This window comes from Tamandua tetradactyla, chromosome 2 (genome assembly GCF_023851605.1).
Source record: "Tamandua tetradactyla isolate mTamTet1 chromosome 2, mTamTet1.pri, whole genome shotgun sequence".
Lineage (NCBI taxonomy): Eukaryota > Metazoa > Chordata > Mammalia > Pilosa > Myrmecophagidae > Tamandua > Tamandua tetradactyla.
The window spans coordinates 97,561,671-97,577,507 of NC_135328.1; the positions used below are offsets into that span (position 1 = coordinate 97,561,671).

The 15,837-nt window shown below is 38.2% G+C and overlaps 1 protein-coding gene across 9 annotated transcripts in view; it reads right to left on the reverse strand.

Annotated features, from left to right (window-relative positions):
- Positions 1-15,837, reverse strand: part of KANK1 (KN motif and ankyrin repeat domains 1) — a 227,983-nt gene that overhangs the window by 123,801 nt on the left and 88,345 nt on the right. Inside the window, exon 4 of one of the 9 annotated variants that reach the window (XM_077148325.1) lies at positions 10,091-10,201. The exons of the other annotated variants lie outside the window; for them this stretch is intronic. The gene's annotated coding sequence lies outside the window, so the exon portion shown is untranslated. The remainder of the gene's footprint in view (positions 1-10,090; positions 10,202-15,837) is intronic. 9 annotated transcript variants of the gene reach the window in all.

Sequence of the window (15,837 nt, forward strand, 5' to 3'; positions counted from 1 at the left end):
TACTGAATCATAAAGACCCTGTGAGATAAGCAACTGATCATGATTCTCTCTTCGTCTTGGCTGCTAGGGAGCACAAAACCAAATTAATAGCCTATTTTGAACATACTTACAAGATTTTACACTGTCTCTATCTTCACTCCTGGTTTCCTTTTCTCATTACTACCCTTATTTTCCCTCTGTCCCAATATAATCACCCACTGATTTTCAATTTTATTTTGCATGCCCTTTTTCCAGAAACAAAACACATTACTGTACTTGTTGTGGATATCTTGCACTTTGTTGGGACCCTGGGCAGGTAGCCAGAAGCACAGGCGAATGGAAGGCAACATGGCAGGTAATGGTGGTTCTTGTCTTATGTGACTCCTGGGGTTCGCTTCCCACTTGTTACTACCCAGCAGGCAGAGCTGCTGATGGACCAACAGCGGTTAAAACTAGCATCATCATCAAAGACTGCGTTCACTTGGGCTTGCTGCCCACTTTACACTCTAGTAGGGTCTTATACAATGTCTAGCTTGAATTGCTGAGTTCTTGCAGCTTCTTCAACCGAAAGGACTACTTCTCCCCACCCCTGCTCCTGGAGAGTGACCCGTGTTTTGTTGAAATGGGCTTGTTTGAAGGCAGAGTATAAACTGTGACAGCAATGGGCAGGAAGAGGACAACACTGAAACCCTGAAGGCTCTCCCTTGAAAAGCACATAGGATGATACTGGATTCCTTGTCGCTGTTTTAATACAAATCATCCTTATGTAAGTCCTGCCTACAATGGGACAGCCTGCCTTCTTCCACTGATGTTTAAGTAATGGCACCAAGTAGAGCTCATCACTGGGACATCTCAACCTTTGTGCCACCTTTCTTATCTCTAATAATCAGCTATTTAAAAAATACAGATGGCTAAAATCACATACTCAATCCTATGCCCAAGAGTCACAATGCTTGGCTCTAGGTATTTTCTCCAGAATTGCCCAAAGCACAAAACAACTACTAATTTCCTATTGTCAAAATACAGTGTAGGAAGTATGGGTCGGTTGGTACAGATTTTATTTTTAAACATGTTTTCAATTATACAGGCATGTGCACACAGAATTAAGTGACCAAGCTGATGAAGATAACAGGAACATTACTGGAAGACGCACTACCAAAAAATACTCGGGGAACTGACAATGGTATCATCTCAAGGCCAGAGAATCAGTGTCTGAGGGTCTGAATTTAAGATCTATTCCTACCTCATGAGACGGGAACTCTGCATTTTTAAACAGTGTAGTGAAACACAACTTGCCCAGTGGCTTTTTGGAATTCAACTTCTGTGCAGAAGCAAGTGCTGACATGTCTGAAAAGCACGACAGACAGGGGACATGGGTCTCGTGGTTTTTATTCCAGTTTCAGTCATCACTTAGGGCCTCTCCCTCATCCATGTCCTAGACAGAGTCATGGACATGAGTAAGTCTGGCTGCCCTGATTTTACAATCTGGAAACAAAGGTACAGAGACAGTGAGGAAGTTGGCCCAGTGAGCTGGTCTCCTGGTTCAGGATTACTCTCTGGGACTTAACTAAAATTTGTTACTTTGCCAGTTGTTTTGACAGGTGGGAAGATGTAGACTGGGCCTGATGGTAGCAAATGTCACTGTGGGGACTAACAGCTAACATCTCCAAAAAGCGGCGTGCATGTCAGGCCAACCCTCCCTTCAGAGGTGGGGACAGAAACAAGGCTTGAAAGGCAGAGTGACAAGGTGACCTCATTATAATCAGGCCAGAGGAGCAAAGTGGGCACACGCAGGACGCAGAAAATGCCTTCCTTGAGAGATAAATAATTCAAAACAACCCAATAAAACCACCAAATAGTAGAACACCCTTGCACTCAGTTTTTCTGAGCTCGCAAAGGAAGTTAACACATTGGTAAACAGTGGTCTTATGTACTGGCGTCTTCCCTTTCGCTTAGCTGCAATTCCCAGAAGAATGGTAAAGACCACAACTTTTATTTCTTCCTATGGAAGATTAAATTAAAATCTCAAAGATACTCAGGTCACAGACATGTAGCCAGAGCCCATCCTCCACTCATCACACATGAATTGTCTAAACTTACCTTCCCAGCTTTCCAAGACCAGCCACACATCAGCACCTAGAATATGCACATTCTTCTCTTATCTCTCTATGAGGATTTTTCAATGACCCTTAAAGCCTGCTGGTTCCAGCCATCTCTCGATCAGAGTCAATGGGGAAGTGACATCACTTCCCACTGTCTGATACAGGAGACTGGGCTTTGTCAAATTAGCTGGATATGCCCACATCTTGTCCAAGGAGGGAAATGCTTGAATTCCATTTTTAAAATCAATCCACTAAACAAGCACTTTATTTATTTTAACTATGTAGTACAGCATCACAGCTTCCATGTCACTCCACTCATCAGAACCGTATTTTCCCACTCAAGACATCTGCTCAAGGGCTCATCGCAGTTCACTCTGGGGTATGGGACTGAGGTCAGGGAGAGGTTTTTTTTTCCCACCCTGCATATTTCTATACCAGTCTAAGTGATTAGAACGATCACATATTACTTTTATAATTTAAAAAGTTTTTTATAATATTAAGTGTTTCACCAAAGTAAAACATGTCTATGACCTAGTTATTTTTGTGAATTCGTCCCAAGGAAATAATTTATTATGGCCTAAAGATTTCACTGCTACCACAGTAGCAAAGAATTCAACACACTCTACATTTTTAGAGGGATAGTTCGCAGATGATGGTTTATTAGTATGACTGAATATTGTTTATCATAATAATTATAAAAGCTTTGTAAATGAATGGAAAATTATGCAACCTAAAGAAAACCTAAAGTCTGTAATAAAAAGTATGCCACATAAATAAAATGTGAACTAGAACACATAACAAAGATAAAAATATTTGTTACATTAGTGTTAGAATTTATAGGAAATATGAAAGTATTTTTATTTTATTTAATAAACACAAGATACTTGCTAATCTGTGGTCTGAGGAAAATTAATTTTGCCACAATTCCAAACTAAAATACTGATCTACCCTTCCTTTATTTAGAGGTTGCTTTTTTATTTTATTTTTTTGGAAATTAGAAGGGTTCCTAAATTTTACTGAAGTCCATTGAAGGAAGTGAAAATCATACCAATGGATTCAAAGGCAAAAATATGTTACCAAGATCCATGTCCACTGATGTGAATTTAAAATAGACTTGAGATAGCAACCAGAAGTTTTAAGGATGAATTCCCAAAGAATTTACAAACAAGTCCATTTCACTTATAAGCAATGAACTTATCAAAATGCTTCCAAAACTGGAATACCGTGGAGGCATCACTGTAACACCATCACAATTCCTGGTTTAATAACATAGTAAATTACACTAGTTTAAGCCAACTACCATATATATATTTGTGGACCGTCATTTTTTCCTTAATTGTTTCAACCAACTTCCTGAAGTGTTAGGCATTGTTTTCTTCCCTTTGGGTTCCCAGAACATAGATTTTCAATGATCTCACAAAGGCTTATCTCCCAATGAGTGACTGTGCAAGGAAAGGCAGGAGGACCCAGCGCTGACCCAGAAAGTTGACAAGGAGCGTGAGTGTGTGCCCGTGTGTTATTTCCCATGCTCTCATCCAAGAAAATGCTGCACTGCAGTGATGCATATGAATACATCCATTATGCATTATCACTACTGCCTTATCCCACTCAAAGTCTTAACACTGGCTTAGTTTACCTCCTTGAATACAATCTGGACCATCAACTGGGGTGGACACTCTTAAGTAACTTTACGAGTTGGCTTCATCTATTTAGCTTCTCAGGTGTGGTTGAACAGTCACACTTGAGCAACTGACAACTTTTTGCGAACAATTTCGCAAGTCTGTTTATCCTGTAATGTAACCATTTTCTCTCACACACTCTCAAACAGTGATATATTTCTATATATAATATTGGGTGGTAGAGATTTTAAAAATTAACAACAAACATTCTCTTAGGTGTTTAAAAGAATACACGAATATAGATAAAGGAGAATTGGTGTATTACTACCATGTAGATGATACACAGCAAATGAAGCCATTATGGTTACAATTCTGAAAGTTTTTTAGTCTTTCCTTCAAGGATTCCATGATATCAGATAAACCGCATATGCACAGAAAGATTTTCACAAGGTAAAAAGCAAATGTAACAACACAGACAGCCAGGTAAGGGGGTAGGAGCCAGTAGAGGGGTTGCTAGAACACTTCCAAGAGATGAGCCTAATCCAACATGACATCCACTTCAGTTTTTTTCTTTGCCTACAAATCCTTGCCAACCCCTCCTGATATTCCCTCCCAAGAAAGTAAGTTAGGAGAATAGGGAGAGGGGGAAGAAGCTACAGAGGTTCACACAGAGCTCCACTTGTGGGCTGGGGGAAGAAAACAAGGCTGGCCTTCTGAGCAGGGTGAGACGCAGGCCCAGGTATGTGCTGCTGATCCTGGAGCTGGGTGGAAGCAGGAATGCACACGAGCACTGACAAGTCTGCAGGAGAGGCACCCAATTGGACCTGTGCGTAGCAGACTTAACCATCTGTTTCCAAGTGGATTATGCTAGGCAAGTTTAGCTTTAGCGCTATTCTGAGTAACCCAACAGTATGCAATGAAATTAAGGAAGGTAAAGGAGGGTATCAATGTACAAATTGTGAGTATAAATTCCTGTTTGAAAAAGTGACCCACGAATATGCTTAACACTGGAATTTAAGTCTAGGCCCCAAAGCTTTCCTTGGGCAAAAAAATATATATAAAAATTCTAAGGGGAAAACTACACTTTGCTAGCTTCTTCTTAGCTTATGAACTAACACAGTAGCCAGTCTTATTGCACCCAACCCCTTTAGAATGTAGACTCCATGAGAACAGGGACTTTGTTTTTGAACTGTGCTGTTTTCATAGTAGTGAGAAGACTTCTTGGTACAGAGTAGGTGCTCAATATAGACTTGCTGAGTGGATGAATATGCTTTAAGAGCTCACCAATTCTGGTTGTCCTTTCAGCTGCAGTTGTCATATAAAAGTACTGACATATCATATATACATATATATATTTAATTCCAGCAATGCTATTCACTAAGGGTATTTTTGTGACTATGGTATTTTAAAGAGGAGAAAATTGCTACTATTTATTTGATTCAAAAATAGCTGAATGGTAAAACCCAGAAACAGAATTTAGTGTCTGGCAGAGCTTGTTCAACCAGCATTCACTGCACTAGAAAAGGAGTCAGAACACAAGGCTACAGTCATACAGCACAGAATCGGCATTTCCCTAAATGCCATGTGAAGCGTACAGACCAGTTAATCGTGCTGCCATTCCCCTCTCTCATCCTGGCCACCGCCCAACCTCTAATAAAATCATTCTGGTCCGTTTACAAAACCACACTGGCACAGCATTCTGGCACAGTGGCTCTCTTGAGAAATGTGTTCATTTCCCCACATTCCAAAGCACTAAGGGAGAATGGGTCACCAGTGAGGTCTCCTTCTCTATCCCTTCCTTTCCCAACATTTCTAGCCTGGCCCATCCCATTAGCTTCCTGTGCATAGTTCATCAAGCTTTTTCTTTGCTTTTTCTTAAACCTGGGATTTTTCTATGACATAGCACTCAATGTCTTTCTCATCTCTCCAGCTGCAGAGGTCATATAGTTTCCTAGTGGTCTCCTAACTTCTTTCCCTCTATGCCTGTGCCCACTCACTCTGAAGGCTTTCTCCTCTAGAAAGCTTTTGTTTTAGGGGCCTCTTCTCTGAGTCCCCAGAGTACCCCGTGCATAATTTTCAGAGTTTAACATGCCATTGAGGTTTTATTTTTATTGTTGTGGTTTTTATTTTGTTCTTCCCTCAGTTATCATTAGGAACCAGGGACTTTTATATTTTCATTACAGCACTAGCCCATCTAACCTATATTGAAGTACCTGCAATGCTTGATGCACGCATAATGGAATAAACTAGATTTTGCTTGTATGGATGACCTTGGTGACTTCCTATATTTTATGAAAAATGCATTCTTCAATTCTTCCCCTTTCAGCACTTGGGAATCAAACATAAGGGTAACTGGCAAAGAGAAGTCTCTAGTAATAAACTTTCTATACACAAACTTTCTATACACAACATTCGTATTTGCATTAATGAAGAACATTTTATCATACAGATGTAGTATATATTCTCTCCAAGACATATATAGAATACATTCTTTTTTTCATTGTGAAAAATAATACATATACAAAAAAATCAATAAATTTCAAAGCACACTGTGACAATTAGTTGTAAAACAAATTTCAGAGTTGGAATGGATTACAATTCCACAATTTTAGATTTTTCCTTCTAGTTGCTCCAAGATACTGGAGACTAAAAGAAATATCAATATAATGATTCAGGAATTATATTCATTTGTTAAACCCCATCTTCTCTGTTATAACTCCACCTTTTCCTTTGATTTTTCTCCCAGTCTTAGGGCTATTAGGGCTATGCCCATCCTAACTTTTTCTTGTTGGAAAGCGGAGTCGATAATATGGAATAGGGAGATGGAACTAGTTGATGTTCTGTAGAGGCTGACCCCTCTGGGTTTCAGGACTTATCTGCCTAGAGGTTGTAGGTTTCTGGAAAGTAATCATAGTGCATGGAACTTTGTAGGATCTCAGATAAAGCTCTAAGTGTTCTTTAGGGTTGGCAGGAATGGTTTTGATTGAGGTTTGGTAAACCACGATAAATAGCAATATCTAGCGGAACATTGCATAAGAGTAACCTCCAGAGTAGTCTCTCAACTCTATTTGAACTCTCTTAGCCACTAATACCTTATTTGCCACACTTCTTTTCCCCCTTTTGGTTAGGATGGCATTGTCGATCCCATGGTGCCAGGCCAGGCTCATCCCTGGGAGTCATCTCCTGCATTACCAGGGAGACTTTCACCCCTGGATGTCATGTCCCACGTAAGGGGTAGGGTAATGATTTCACTTGCAGAGTTGGGCTTAGAGAGGGAGAGGCCACATCTGAGCAACAGAAGAGGTCCTCCAGAAATAACTCTTAGGTATGCCCACAGGTCAGCTACAGAACACATTCTTATGGGAGGATTTTTCTGGTACAATGTATTATATTCCAGTCTCTTTGTCAGACGGCCTCTCTAGATCCTAGCTACAATGCCCTGAAGTTTCTTACTCCACTGCTTAGAGTTTTTATTAAATTTGCAGTTCTTAATACCATTATTCTTTAAGACCCAGAATGAAATGCCATTCTCCCCTTAAATATTATGTTTCTGGTCATTATGTGATTTATGCTCATGAATGGAAGCATTCATATAAAGTAATTCTGTGTGGAAAAAATATACACAGAATATGAACAGTGGTATCAATTTTTAAAGCTTCCTGAATGCACATTTACAAGAGTATTTGGGTATATAAATAAGCTTTATGTTATTTAGGATGTTTTTTCAGATTACATTCATAGTAATACACAACAAACGTCTTAAATTCCCCTGTACTTAATATGAAGCCAGAACAGCATCATGACCTCAGAATTCATTAGAAAGTGTCCCCAATGACTGATGACTGGGAATCCTCTTTAATGTAATGTTGTTTTAAGTTAAATTTTCAAAAATAAACTTGAGAGCCTTTACTCAGTCTTCCAGACTGACTTTCTTTTATTGTGAAAAATAACATATATAAAAAAGCAATAAATTTCAAAGTGCACTGCAACAATTAGTTATAAAACAGATTTCAGAGTTTGGTATGGGTTACAATTTCACAATGTTAGGTTTTTACTTCTAGCTGCTCTAAGATGCTGGAGACTAAAAGAAATATCAATATAATGATTCAGCAATCATATTCATTTGTCAAATCCTAACTTGTCTGTATACCTCCACCACCTCCTTGGTTCTTCCTCCCAATCTTTAGGGGTATTTGGACTATGGCCATTCTAACTTTTTCATGTTGGAAAGAGATGTCAACAATATGTGATGGGATGGAACTAGTCGTTCTGGAGAGGCTGGGCCCTCTGGGTGTCAGGGCTTATCTGGCCTAGGAACCCATCTCGTTCCAGACTGTTTTAAAACTTAGTTCATCTGAGACCATCAACTGCATAATAAGTCTACTCCCAAAGCTGACCTTTGTGTTCTGGGTTTTGGTAAGAGGAGTGGATGGGTTTAGTGGATAGAAATGTTAGGCCAAGCCATAGGGTACAAACAAATCAAAGAGGAATGGGTCAGGATCGAAATGAGGAAGGAGGAAGAAGAAGAATTTCTGCCATTCCATTACTGAGACCATTACCTGGGGCCTTACCCTCACAGCACCTGCATGGAGTAAGCAGGGCAGAATTCACTCTCTTTCCATGAACACCTGAATTTCTCATTGCCCACCAGAGACACTAAATCCAAAGGTTCTAAAAAAGGAAATTCTAATGACAAGAGATATCTTCTCCCATTGCATAATGTGCCTGACGGCGTGAAGGAGATTCCTAAGCTGACATCTGCATGAACTACTTATGCCAATTACCAAAACCAGACTATATAAATGGCATATATTCAATTATAACAGCCTTTTCCTGCAATTTCATTTTCTGGTCACTTTCCTAGTATGATTTAAGATATAGGGTGCTAATAAGGCTAGAAATAAAAACCTAAAATTGTGTAATTGTAACCCATACCAAACTCTGAAATCTGTTCTATAACTAGTTGTTGCAATGTACTTTGAAATTTATTGCTTTTTTTTTGTATATATGCTATTTATCACAAAAAAGAGAAGGAAGAGTAGAATACAGAAGACAGGATTTAACAAATGAACACGACTGTTGAATCAATATATTGATATTTCTTTTGGTCTCCATTGTCTTGGAGCAGCTAGAAGAAAAGGTAAAAAATCATGGAACTGTAATTTATACCAAACTTTAAAACTTGTTGTATAACTACTTGTTAAAATGTACTTGGAAATTTATTGCTTTTTTGTATATATGTTGTTTTTCACAATTAAAAAAAGTTCCAAAAAAAAAAAAATAAGATATAGGGTTCTAATAAGGCACTTCCCATAATCAAGAAGAAACACAGATCATGACCGTCTGCTTATCAACATGACATTAATAATTTGTTACAACAATGACAGGAACTCTCAGAAAGAGCAGGTGCAAAAGGGTGGCTCTGTTATCTACCTCTGAGGTGTACCCAATACATACAAAACATGCTTGGCAATTAGTGTTGTGTCTCATATTCCAAGCATCACTAATGTCAAAGCCACAATTTTTTTTATACTCAAACCCAACAGTCAACCCAAATTGTTTCTTTTAGTATTTAGGATATTTGTAATTGCTGTTTATGATCGCCACCATTTCTCTTCTTAGTCTATGGAGGGAACTTTCAGATTAGGCTGAATATATCCTTTAGTCCCAAATTATTCATCATAGCAAAACTCTTTCATATCTTAAGCTTAATACTTTTGACCCCATTTTTTTATTCATAACTATTAACACATGTATTGGATTCTATGCCAGTCACCAAAATCTGTCCTCCTCATTTCCTCAAGACTACTTTCTTCTAAAGAAAGATCTCATCCTCAGCCTCTACCAGGCTCAACCCCAACCTCCAGTCAGAGGTTCACATCTGATAGATTTAGAAAAGACAAAGGGAAAGCAAATTGGAGTTAGGCATTTAATTTATCTGAGATCAATTCCCAATCGTGACATTGTACTAGGCTTCCTGAATCCAACTCTGTACACTGTCACTTGGGTTCAAGATGAAGCTAGGGGCAGTCAACTAATGCTCAAAGGAGTGACAAAAGACTCATGTTCATAGTCTACATAGTATTATGTTTGTGCCTTACTTTCTCTGCCATTAAATATGCCCTGAAGCCTGAAGTTTCCACTGGCAGGAAGGCAAGAGCTTCAAGAAATGCTAAGGCCACCTACTGAGGGTGTGCATGAAAAGCTAAGAATGTTGAAGCAAGGAATAGATAAGATTTTACCATCTGCAGGTAATTATTCCTCCTCGTATCAAGTATTTTATGTGCAGAAACCAAAAGTGTGCCAAAAGCTGAACTCTCAAAAAAACTAACATTAAATAATCATTTTCAAAATGCTTTGAAGGAAAGGAAACCCTAAAGGTATTCTCACCTTCATGGCATGAGGACCACCATAGAATAACAGAGTGGAATGAGCACTTAGAGCAAAATCCAAATGATTCCGACTGAATGATCTTGGAAAAGTCCCTTAACTCTCCAAGCACTAGGATTAAAACCAAAAAAATTATATTTCTATTAGGATTGAATAAGACAGAATTTGCAAACTGCCTAACACAGTGTCTGACATATAGTGCCCACTCAATAGATGGTTATTATGAGTACCACCATCACTATTTACCATGTCTCCAGGAAAGAGATGGAATATAGAACCGGAACAATCAGAAAAACACTCGTGTGGTGCTTTGAATATGAGCTCTAACTTTCATCTTCGACACTGATGTATCCATTAAATTGGTATCCCAAATTCAAGATTTTATAGGATGAGAAACCTCTTTGTTGAAATCAACAGCCACTGGGGGGGAAAAATCAAGCATGTCAGGTTCAAATTAATTTTGGATTTTTTTATGCACTTATCATAAGTGCATTTAATAACAGGATACACAAATAATCAATTAATTTAAGACCTAAAATATTCTCCATTCTAGGACCAGAGAGGGGTAAAGATGATGACTGAGTAAAGAAATACTAAATGTTAATGTGGTGTCTCTACATAGCTAGAGTCTCTGGGCACCAGGATGGAGCCTTACACCACTACTAACCCTTCAACTGGAAGCAAGCGTACATGGTGAGTTAAGTCTTCTACAGGAGTGATCGATTAGGTTTCACAGCTACTTCAAGCTCTTCAAGATCTTTTTTTTTTTTACATGGGCAGGCACTGGGAATCGAACCCAGGTCCTCGGGCATGGCAGGCAAGCACTCTTACTGCTGAGCCACTGTGGCCCGCCCTCTTCAAGATCTTTTATTGCTGTGAAGATCATTTACATATTTGAAGATCAGAGTCAGTCAGTCATGCTTTTGAATCACAAAACAGGTGATTCAAAAATTCTTTGCCAGCAAGGATTGGTATGATATTGACACTTCTAACATTCTTACAAAACGTCACGCCCTAGCGGGGAAAAAAAAGTCCTAGAAAAAATCTGTTTTAAATTCTCCTACAAAACTCATCTTCTACCTATTTTTTAAAAGGAGAACAAGAGACTCTTTCCCCATATATAAAAAATAGGGGATAAAACCCACAAATTAGTTTTGAAATAAAGCAAAATGCTTGGGAAGATATTTTTCACTGTAGATAAACATGCTTTGTAATTATTATAATACCACCAATCACTTAAGGAACGTGTTTTGATTTCATGCTTTATTTTCAAAGAAACTGTTGTCCAAAAGAATTGAGATATGATAACAGAAATACGAAAAATTACGTAGGGAAATGGTCACACAGGAAGCTTATTTAAGGAATAAATCTTTTTCAAGAATTTAAAGTAGCAGTCAAGAGAAATCACACTGGATCTCTAAGGAAGGGAGATTTTCAATGCTAATAGGTAACACAAATATTTTATAAATGTTCTGATTGTAAGACTTCATAAAATAAAAAGATAAAGACACACTTTATCAAAAGCTATGCACCACCGAATAATCTATACAAAAATAAAGTCACTTTATTGTAGGCAGTCATTCTGTACTTAGACATTAAGTAAAGCACACTAATAGGAACACATCAGGCAATATTTTTCCTTCTGTGACTAACAGTGGACCAGAAGTTATTCTCATTACTTTAAAATATGCCAAAGGCTATTTTAAATAAAATTTTAAAACTCTTATTTTCACTTAAGAGTTAAAAATAATGGAAGGTTATCTTCATTTCCCAGCCCATGCGCTTCCCAAAACAAACAAGCAAACAAACTGTGCTGGTTTGAAAGGATGTATGTCCCCTAGAAAAGCCATGTTTTAGTCAAAATCCCATTTCTTAAAGGTAGAATAATCCTATTCAATACTGTATGTTTGAAACTAATTAGATCATCTCCCTGGATGATGTGATTTAGTCAAGAGTGGGTGTTAAACTGGATTAGGTGACAACATGTCTCCATCCATTTGGGTGGGTCTTGATTGGTTTACTGGAGTCCTATAAAAGAGGAAACATTTTGGAGAAAGAGAGAGATTCAGAGAGCAGAGAATGCTGCAGCACCATAAAGCAGAGAGTCCACCAGCCAGCTACCTTTGGAGATGAAGAAGGAAAACATCTCCTGGGGAGCTTCATGAAACAGGAAGCCAGGAGAGAAAGCTAGCAGATGACACCATGTTTGCCATGTGCCCTTCCAGCTGAGAGAGAAGCCCTGACTGTGTCTGCCGTGTGCCTTCTCACTTGAGAGAGAAACCCTGAACTTCAGTGGCCTTCTTGAACCAAGGTATCTTTCCCTGGATGTATGCCTTAGATTGGACATTTCTATAGACTTGTTTTAATTGGGACATTTTCTCGGCCTTATAACTGTAAACTAGCAACTCATTAAATTTCCCCTTTTAAAAGCCATTCTGTTTCCGGTATATTGCATTTCAGCAGCTAACAAACTAGAACACAAACAAAAATTCAACAAATGGTGCTGCAATAAGAGAATACTCACGTGGAAAAAGAATGAAATGTAACCCTCATCATACACCATGAAAAGTAAATAAATAAATAAAATGATGGAAACTTATCAAAAGATAATCCTTCAGCACAACAGCATTTTCCCACCAAAAACGCATCCATTCCATTTTCTAATATTCATAGTCAAAGCACTCATTTGTCTACAGGCTTCTTTATATCCACTGATTTTAACAACCCTACCACTCAGTGGTGTGATGTCACGTTCACATACATCAAACTATTTATTACTTGGCAGTGTCAAGAGGAAGTTCCAGGCCTGCTAAACCTCTACTAACAGGAAAGAACTCATTTTAAAAATTGATGAAAGGGGTGCAAACATAGTTTAGTGGTAGAATTCTCATCTGCCACGTGGGAGACGTGGGTTCGATTTCCGGTCCACGTACTTCTCAAATACAAACAAGCAAACAAAAGAGAGAAAAAACAAACAAAAATTCAACAAATGGTGCTGCAATAATGGGATACTCACATGAGAAAAGAAGGAAATGTAACCCCTTTCATACAGCATACAAAAATAAAAAATTTAAATAAAAAATTTAAAAATTGATGAAAGACAGAAACAATGACATCCCAGGAGCACTGTGCTTCCAGGCATTCGGATCTTGGTTTCTAAACACTATTCTCAAATAAAAGGAGCCAGGTTTCTTGGAGAAGGGGATGATTCTAGGACTAGGGCTGGAGTATCCAAGATGAGCCTGCAGCATCTGGGGTGCCAACAAATAAGGAAGTGCTTGCAAAAGGAAGGGAGCATGTCAAAAGGACACTGGGCCTGCCTGAGGGAACTGCCAGTGGTCCAAGCAGGAACATTTGAGTAACAAACTAAATAATGAAAGTATTGGTTTTTAAAACCATGGGCTACATTATATTACATATATATAAATATTATATACATAAATAAATACATATATTGATTTATAAATAAATAGGAGAGAGGAGACAATTCTTCCTTGAGAAAAATTGCAATTAATAACTGTACAAGGTGAGGCAAGCAGTGTGGACAACCAAAGCAACAGGCTGAGTCCCCAGTCTTGGGGTTTGTCTATACAAAAATTAACCCTACAAAGGATAAGCTAAGCCTACTTAAAATTAGGTCTAAGAGTCACCCCCAAGAGAACCTCTTTTGTTGCTCAGATGTGGCCTCTCTCTCCAGCCAACACAATAAGCAAACTCATCACCCTCCCCTTGTCTACGTGGGACATGACTCCCAGGGGTGTGGACCTTCCTGGCAATGTGGGACAGAAATCCTAGAATGAGCTGAGACTCAGCATCAAGGGAATGAGAAAACCTTCTCGACCAAAAGGGGGAAGAGCGAAATGAAGCAAAATAAAGTGTCAATGCTGAGAGATTCCAAACAGAGTCAAGAGGTTATCCTGGAGGTTATTCTTACACATTAAATAGATATCACCTTGTTAGTCAAGATGTAGTGGAGAGGCTGGAGGAAACTGCCTGAAAATGTAGAGCTGTGTTCCAGGAGCCATGTTTCTTAAAGATGACTGTATAATGATATAGCTTTCACAGTGTGACTGTGTGATTGTGAAAACCTTGTGTATGATGCTCCTTTTATCTACCTTATCAACAGATCAGTAAAACATATGGAATAAAAATAAATAATAGGTGGGACAAATGTTAAATTTAGATTGAAATGCTAAATGAAAAGGAGGGGTAAGGGGTATGGTACGTATGAATTCTCTTCTCCTGTCCTTTTTATTTCTTTTTCTGAATAGATGCAAATGTTCTAAGAAATGATCGTGATGAATATGCAACTCTGTGATGCTACTGTGAACTACTGATTATATACGTAGAACAGAATGATCGTATGTTAAGAATCTGTTTGTTTGTTGTTATATTTTTTAAAAAATTAAAAAATTAATTTAAAAAAGAAAGAAAAAAGATGTACAAGGTAAGGAAAATACAAAATCACCAGTAGGCAGATAGCACAGTAATAATTGCAGGCAAGATCCACTGATGAAGCTGTTAAAATCAGCGGGTGAAAAAGCCTCAGGAGAAGCAGGGTATTTACATAATCTTAAGGTATTTCCCTCAAGATATTTATTCATTTCAAAGGGAATCCTTTGAAATCCGTAGCTTTATCGGATGGTTCGTGAAAAACACACGAACCATCATAGTGGAGATAACACCTAAACCAAGTGCTTAAGGTTAGCACTTACCAGGGAACCTCTGTTATGAGGCACTGAGCAGGACACAATATTGTTTTTGTTGTATTCTTCCTAAAAATGCAAAACCTCCAACTAATCATTAGAAAATATTAGGAAAACCCAAATCAAGAGCCATTCAACAAAATAACTACCAGTACTGTTCAAAAGTATCAAGATCATGAAAGAGAAGGGATGAGGAACTGTCACAGACCGTAGGACTCTAAGGAGACAACTAAATATGATATGGGTTCTGGAACAGAAAAAGGACATTGGTGGAAAATATGGAATTGGTAACAAGATCTGTAGTTTAGTTAATAGTATCATAAAAACTTAAATATCACGCTTTTGATATTTATACTATGGTTATGAAAGATGCTAATATGAGGGGAAACTGGGTGAAGAGTGTATGTGAATTCTTTACATACTGCAGCTTTTGTGGAAATTTAAAATTATTTCAAAATAACCAAAGAAAACATGGATGGGAGAGGAAAGCAACTGTAGTTACCCCTATCCCTCATTCTAATTGGCGTTCTTGTCTTAGAGCATTTTACAAAAGCATTTTTTTCTTTACTTAGCTGACCACAGAAAAGCTAGAAAGGCACATAAGATGACAATGACATTTAAATGCAATACATGGGGTGGGCAATGGTGGCTCAGTGGCAGAGATCTCGCCTGCCATGCTGGGGACCTGGGTTCGATTCTTGGAGCCTGCCCATGCAGAAAAAAAAAGTATAAATGCAATACATGATCCTGGACTGGATCTGATAATGGAAAAAAGTTCCAAAGGACATTATTTGGACAAATGAAAAACACACGAACCATCATAGTGACCTTCCCTAAAAACAAATTCAGTCTCCCTTCTGGAGTTTAGCTAAACTTTTCAGATGGATCTGAACAAAACAGTTTTTGCTTTTAAAATATGTTAGCAAATCCCCAAACTGATCTTTCTTGGACAGTGCCAAAGAAGAGAACATTGGTATTCACAGAATCTGTCAACAAGCAAAAGATCTTTTGGGCATAAAATCCAAAATTATTTAAGAGTGA